This window comes from Hylobates moloch, unplaced genomic scaffold, assembly GCF_009828535.3.
Source record: "Hylobates moloch isolate HMO894 unplaced genomic scaffold, HMol_V3 SCAFFOLD_3, whole genome shotgun sequence".
NCBI classification, from domain to species: Eukaryota; Metazoa; Chordata; class Mammalia; order Primates; family Hylobatidae; genus Hylobates; species Hylobates moloch.
Window position 1 is genome coordinate 138,365,614 of NW_026652278.1, and position 8,451 is coordinate 138,374,064.

Below are 8,451 nucleotides of genomic sequence, written 5' to 3' on the forward strand. Positions count from 1 at the left end.
AGTTAGGCTGAACTTCCAGAATATCCCCACTCATCAGCACTTCCTCCACTCTACCCTATCTTCCTCACCGCAGGGAAAATTAGCTTTGCATGTTGTGATTTGAGATACAGGAATTTCCAATGATAAACATGCTAACTACAGTACTCTTCAAGGACCTGTGCGTGGAGAAGAAGAGAACACTAGTTTCCTTCTTATTCTACTACTTCTCGTCGTCTCAGCATATGCCATGTTATAATCCAAGTTAAAATGATTTAGGTTTCTGCCTATTAACTCCAAGCAAAGTTCAAATCCCACATAAATAAGGTTTTTCTACTGTCAACATAGTGATCATTTTGCTGCACCAGGATTTATTTTGATATTCCCAAAGTTCCTAATTCTGCATGTTTTCCAACTGTTGCCTGCCTTCCTGAAATAGTGCTAATTTGACCCAGGGTCTGTTCCTGTCAGTCACTGGATGAGAAGTTTTTTACGATATATTTGTACAACTGTCACACTAGGACAAGGAAGGCAATGGAAATCTCAGGCCAGTACTGGCCATCCCACTTCCAGACCATTCCGAGCAACATTAGACATGCTTCTCAGTTTTTATTAATCTCTCCAAGCAAAGATATCGCAAACCATTATGCTTTTTTTCTATTTTTAACCTTTATATTTTAATTTACAACAAAGAAATACATATGTCTTTTTTAAAAAAGCAAGTTGAACCAAAATGTTTATAATTAAGGTGACAGTATGATTTACTATACAAACTGGGACACTTTTGTCTCACATAAATATTAGAGCAAACAGGATATGAGATATGACACGTAAACCAGAACTGACATGGGCAAACAAATATATAGGGTTGCTCTTATAATGAAAAATAGCAGATCCTGACCCATCCAACTCTCAACTTCACTCCCTACCATCAATCACTGTTAACTCATTTAGCTATATTTTCTGGAAGTTATCTCCTTTTTTCTGTAGAATTAATTATATGACTAGCTCTCAAATAATCAGTTTTGGGCATTAACTATTGACTTGCTATTATGATAGAATAAAACCGAGTCTGCTTATACCACTGATCTCTCGTTCCCATCCTACTAATATCATTATATCACTATTTTTGTTAAATTAGTAATAGTTTGCAAAATTGCCTGTGTAAATATTATTCACTACAAAACCTAGCAATACCAAAGTATTTTATGAAAGAACTACACTTTCTTGTACTCCTTATAGCTTTTTTCCTGAATTTAAGTTGCCTTATTTCTTGATCTTTGTAACTTCAATACTCACATCTTTATTTTATTCTCCAAGTTCTCCACTGTAGTCTATCATTGAGTTGTTCTCCTCACCTGCTACATCATATGTTCTATCAAGTCCCCTTTATTTCCAGACCGTCTCCTTCCTGGAGACCCCAATCCTGCTGCTCCAACCTGAACTAATGCCTGATGTAGAGGGCTCATCTTGAATATTCTTCCTTCTGAGTCAGAATCACTGTTTCTTGGAAATGATGTTTCATCTTGATTTATTTCTTCATTGTGATGAAGCACATTCAGAAGAGGCTCTCAAAGAATATATGAGTACCTGAATCCTCATGTGTGTGCAACTGTCTTCACTTTACCTAAACTTTTACTGATAATATGGCTGGACATGACATTGTAATTAGGAAATCATTTTCACTCAAAATTGGGAAATGCTTCATTCCTTCTAGTACCTAGTGTAGCCATAAAGCAGATGCTATTCTGATGCTTATACCTTTATTGGTGACTCAATTTTATTTTTCCTCTCCAGAAATTTTTTGAATATTCCTCTGTATCCCTGGTCTAGAATTAAGTGCTTTGGGGTGGGTCTTTTTAAATTATGTTACTGGGGTCCATTTCCATCTGTTTAGGAAATATTATTTTATTACTTTGTGGTTATTTTTCTCCTATTGTTTTATCTGTTCTTTACTTATGGAATTCTTTTTATTCAAATTTTGGGCATCATAGATAAACTCTAGTCTTTCATATTTTCCTATTATAACCAATCTCCCTTTGTGTTTCACTCTCGAGAGGTCTTATTGACTATCTTCCAGCCATTTACATAATTCTCTCTTTCAGCAATCATATTTCAAACTTGCAAACCTTCTCTTTTTCTAATTTCTCCTTTTCATAACATCTATTTATTGTTTTATGACTACAATAATCCCTGTTCATCCCTGAATTTGTAATGTGGAATGTTTCTTCTTTTTCCTGAATTACCTGTGTTTCTTCTGGGTTCATTTATTTATTTCTGACTTTCTGTTTCTGGGAGGGAATATTTCATTATGTGGACAGTGGCTCATGATTGTCCATTCATATTTAATAATAAGACACTAGGAGATTATTGGAAACTCCCTGATTACAAATGAAGATCATTGATTAGAGGCTTCACTTTTGGGTGTCTGAGGTGGAACTTTCCTTTAGACCCCTCTAAGAGCCCCTAGTGTCAATGTGTGGGTATTCTGATTATCTAATGCTGCATAATAAGCCATTATAAAATGTAATTCAATGTGCATACCAAAAAGAAAATCTAGTAGTTACCTGGTTTTAACTCATTTCCATTTTCTGTGTATATGTGGTTATTTATGGATGCTTTCTTGAATTTCTCTTGCCACACATATGAATACTAATCCAGAACAATGTCTTGGATCTTTATTGATAGTTGGTTAATATTTGTTATTTATTAAAGGGAAAACTATTGAGGAGAGTTTTAGGACAGATCAACTAAAAAGCTTAGATCTCTGATGACTACAAAATCAAAAGGAAGGGTCAACTAACCTAAAGCAGAAGACCTGATTTGCAAACTCACATTACCAGTAGAAAGATTTTTAGCTGCAGAAAACTCTATGTGCTTTTAAAAATATTTGCCATTTGACCCTAATTCATTCATTGATTTACCACTGTGAATTTTTTGTATTCTTACTTACTGGGTTTTTTTTTAATTTGTTAAATAGATCTTTTTTCATCCAAGGAAGCTCAAATTCAGCTCCTGTAAATATTTTTCTTATGTGGAATAAATTGCTTTAAGTTTGCATTAAAAGCAAACTTAAAGCAATTAAAGGATATACATTTGGTGTTTTTTGTTTTGTTTTGTTTTGCTTTGCTTTGCTTTGTTTTTGCGGCAGAGTCTTGTTCTGTCACCCAGGCTGGAGTGCAGTGTCACCACTCTGCTTACTGCAACCTCTGTACTCCTGGTTCAAGTGATTCTCATGCCTCAGCCTCCTGAGTAGCTGGGATTACAGGTATGCACCACCACGCCCAGCTAATTTTTGTATTTTTAGTAGAGATGGGGTTTGACACGTTAGCCAGACTGGTCTCAAACTCCTGGCCTCATGTGATCCGCCCACCTTGACCTCCCAAAGTGTTGGGATTATAGGTGTGAGCAATCAAACCTGGCCTAGTGTACCATTTAGTAACATAATTGATCTACCATACATACACACTGCTTTATTGCTGTGATTAGATTTTGGTAGAATAGACAAGAAAAACACACAGAAAGAAATAAAAGATCAATATTCTTCCAGAGCATAGAACAGTTCACCATCATGTTTGGTAATCCACCCAGAATGTTTGTAGAATATCTAAGACACACAGAATTAGATTTAGTTATTAAAAACAAAACAACAAAAGCAATGTCAACAAAAGCCAAAATTGACAAATGGGATCCAATTAAACTAAAGAGCTTCCTCAGAGCATAAGAAACCATCATCAGAGTGAACAGGCAACCTACAGACTGGGAGAAAATTTTTGCAATCTATCCATTTGACAAAGGGCTAACATCCAGAATCTACAAAGAACTTAAACAAATTTACAAGAAAAAAAAAAACCATCAAAAAGTGGGCAAAGGATATGAACAGACACTTCTCAAAAGAAGACATTTATGCAGCCAAAAAACATACGAAAAAAGCTCATTATCACTGGTCATTAGAGAAATACAAGTCAAAACCACAATGAGATACCATCTCACGCCAGTTAGAATGGCAATCATTAAAAATCAGGAAACAACAGATGCTAGAGAAGATGTGAAGAAATAGAAATGCTTTTACACTGTTGGTGGGAGTGTAAATTAGTTCAACCATTGTGGAAGATAGTGTGGCAATTCCTCAAGTATCTAGAACCAGAAATACGATTTGACCCAGCAATCCTATTATTGGGTATAGACCCAAAGAATTACAAATCATTCTACCATAAAGACACATGCACACATATGTTTACTGCAGCACTGTTCACAATACCAAAGACTTGGAACCAACCCAAACGCCCATCAATGATAGACTGGATAAAGAAAATATGGCACATATATACCATGGAATACTATGCAGCCATAAAAAGGATGAGTTCATGTCCTTTGCAGGGACATGGATGAAACTGGAAACCATCATTCTCAGCAAACTAACACAAGAACAGAAAACCAAACACTGCATGTTCTCACTCATAAGTGGGAGTTGAACAACGAGAGCACATGGACACGGGGAAGGGAATGTCATACACTGGGGCCTGTCAGGGGGTGGGGGGCTAGGGGAGGGATAGCATTAGGAGAAATACCTAATGAAGATGATGGGTTGATGAGGGCTGCAAACCACTGTGGCACATGTATACCTATGTAACAAACCTGCATGTTCTGCACATGTATCCCAGAACTTAAAGTACAATTTTAAAAAATTTACATTGCGTCTGTTACTTTACCTAATGATAATGCTACACACATCAAGATTTCGTACAGCTAAAATCAAGAAAGATCTAAGTAGAACAAATACTTCACAATTCTTTCAAAATCATTTGTAACTGCTCGTGTACTTACTCTTCAGGTGACTACCAAATAGGCCAAAAATGCAGAAGGCTCCAAAGTAAGTAAACCTATGGTGAAGATTTAAATAAGGTTTTTCCATCTTTTATTTCTTCCAGAAAGAAAAGTCAAAGGTTCATGTTCTCTTAAAAGAGAATACAAACTTTCAAGTCTTTTCAAGTCATGAATTTTAAGCTGCCCTAAATGACTTAAAAATGAAAGAAAATGTGCTGGCCGGGCGCGGTGGCTCACGCTTGTAATCCCAGCACTCTGGGAGGCTGAGGCGGGCGGATCACGAGGTCAGGAGATCGAGACCACGGTGAAACCCTGTCTCTACTTAAAATACAAAAAATTAGCCGGGCGTGGTGGCGGGCGCCTGTAGTCCCAGCTACTCGGAGAGGCTGAGGCAGGAGAATGGCGTGAACCCGGGAGGCAGAGCTTGCAGTGAGCCGAGATCGCGCCACCGCACTCCAGCCTGGGTGACAGAGCGAGACTCCGTCTCAAAAAAAAAAAAAAAAAAAGAAAATGTGCTTTCCTGCAGTATGTTTCTATATTGTCTTCATGAGCTGAGACAAACCAGCAGTATTTACAACGAATTCCAGGTCTTAGTGGTATGGAAACTTACCCTTCAAACATCCACAAATGAGAATCACTCAGGCAGCTAAAATGACTTCTCAGGTTAACATCATCTTCCAAGGCCATGATGGGGCTGTCCATAGCCTTCTCTCCACTGTACGCATGAGGAAGCGGCCATTATTAACAGCCCTCCTTTTTTGCAGCATTAGACAGTAACAGGTCCATCCTGAGCTTATTTGCAGAGGACAGCTATGAAAACACTTCCAAAGATATTCACTCCAGGCTAGAAAATACTCTTTCCCCACTAGCGTGAAGATTCATATTGTGCACTAGAGCAAATCTCTCTGCAAGTGTTCATCATAACGATGTACCCAGAAAGGATCTCTAAGTTGTGATGAGCATCCTGCAGCAGTTTCAGGGAATCATGGATGAAAAAACATGTCTCCTTAAAAAACAAGCTACTGCAAAACATCGAAGCAGATCAAATTCATTAATATGAAATATAAATGTTCATGGGAGTAAATAAAAAAGGACTAAGGTCTCATGTAATTTCTTAAAATTTCTGATTTTCACTTTATATAATCTCCTCAGTGCTTTCCATGAAACCGAACTGTTTAGCCATTAATATTCATAAACAACTTTCATTGAAAAGTTTAGTTCCTAAATTTGAAGGATTAACAAATTCCCAAATGATGCTCACACTGTTGGCCCAAGGACCACACTCTCTACTACCCTAGAGAATTTCCCACACAACAATGTCTTTTGTCAACAATTGTTCTGTCCTGTAGACGTCTTTTTTTTTTTTTTTTTTTGAGACGGAGTCCTGTCCCCCCGCCCCGGCGGGGGGGGGGGGGGGTGCGTTTCCCCCCGCCCCGCCTCCTGGGTTCACGCCATTCTCCTGCCTCAGCCTCTCCGAGTAGCTGGGACTACAGGCGCCCGCCACCACGCCCGGCTAATTTTTTTTTTGTATTTTTAGTAGTGACGGGGTTTCATTGTGGTCTCGATCTCCTGACCTCGTGATCCGCCCGCCTCGGCCTCCCAAAGTGCTGGGATTACAAGCGTGAGCCACCGCGCCCGGCCTGTAGACGTCTTTATAAAGGAGGTACAGAGGCAGTAGATGGCAAAAGTAGGCTATAGTAAAATGGAAGGTAAAGCACATTAGTGGGAAGAAAAAGATGGTGGGTAGAAACCAAGTAGGAGGAGAACAGAAAATATCTCAGGCATGCACCAACAAAATAGTAAAGTGGAAATACCTATTTTTAGTCACATGGACAGAGGTTCAAACCCTAAATCTGGTGCTATGCATGGTGCTATCTGGTGTAACATATATATTCTAATTCCTATTCTTATCTGCAAATGGGGATAATACTTTTCACTTGGGGTTGTATGTGTTCGATGTGGGAAATATATTGAAGCACTTAGCTCATAGTAAGAAGCAGGAAAAAATACAAAAGGTTTTCGTACACAGTGCACGAATTTTAGAGTACAGAAAGAAAAGCTGGGATCATTTTCCCAAGCTTCCTTTATTTATTTTTTCCCCCGTAAGTACCGTGATGTCTCAACCAAAGAGGGGGAAGTCAGCACCTCCTGGCTGGGTTTTCGGGAATGCACAGTTCTCAAGTACAGTAGTTGTACTTTCTTTTTCTGGATTCTATTTCCATTCCCATGTGTACGTGATTATGGAATCATTTCATCTATTACAAAAGACAGCAGCTTTTTATTTTACATGGAAAATACTAAATTAGTTTTAAACAGTTTGAGTTTTGGGGAGTGGGGCACAAGACACCAGGGGATAAGTTGAAAAGTTACATTGTATTTTGAGAGGCCAGAATCAAAGGAAGTCTCAAGTTGCTTTTGAGTCTAGTGTCATTCTTCCATCCACACAAAATTTTGTCAGTGTGTTTTGGTTCAGTCCAAGTTCTTTTCTCCTTGATTTATAACTACTGAAATGAATTATTGTTTTTCAGTTTGCTATTTCCAGCTGTGAAAATTTTACCTTCATGTGATAATACTTGATTCTTAATTAATATTCTACCAGATTTAGAATAAAAATCAATACTACTTATGTTATCAAAATTATCATCATGGCCAATAGCCACTGATTGAACATCTCCTATGTGCCATGCATTATAAATGTGTTTAAGAGATTTGGGGACATCTTTCCACAGTCATCAAAGTTCAAAGGAGCCTAACTGATAGTCCCCTCTTCACCGAAGTTGACTTGGACTAATTATTTCTCATGACAGATCACGTTCACAGGCCATAAATCACATCAGTTAACCCCATGGTTGTTATCAGCAACTGGATCCTCACCCAGAGGATAATTATTGATAAACACAGGCCACTAGTATCTCTGTGGCCCCTGTCACTCCACCCCAAGTCTATTCATGACCATCTCACCAGCTGGGAGGCACAGAGGCTGCTTTATGAGGATGTGATGACAACAGGGTCCTATCTGCAGCCTTCCCTGCAGGGATGTACGAAAGTGAAAGGGCACGGCCTTTCACCTTTAAATCTCCACTGACTTCTTGCCTTCGTTCTACAAATATGCTCTTCTCTGTTTCCTTGAAAGAAATCCCTTTGCTCCATTTTCTTCTCTTTTCTGCCTTCCCTGGACTCCTTTCACTGGTTATGCCTAAACACGTATAAAGGTAATCCTACAATTTATTGGCCACCAATTATGAATGAGATATTTGAACATATTTAACCCTCTGAAAACAGGTGATGATGAAAATATGTTCAGAAAATTTCTTCACTAAAATCCAAACTCATGTTTGATGCCAAGGCCTGTGTTTTGCTTCCCACACCTCCTAGAGGTGTCCACACCAGCTTAATCCCTTTTCTCACCAGGCCAGAATAGCCAGACCAGTTTTCTTGAGAAAATCAGCATTTGTAATTTTCAATATGAAGTTGGGCTATGAAACATAATTATCTTTCCTATGTGGTTCTTGTGTGGCTAGAAGTACCTTCATATAAGGTAATAAGGTATCAGGGCCACCTTCTGGAATGTTTCCTTGGAGGATATAGCCATGCAATTTGGAATCTCTACAGAATCCTTGATGGAAAGAAGAAGAAAACTTTAAACAG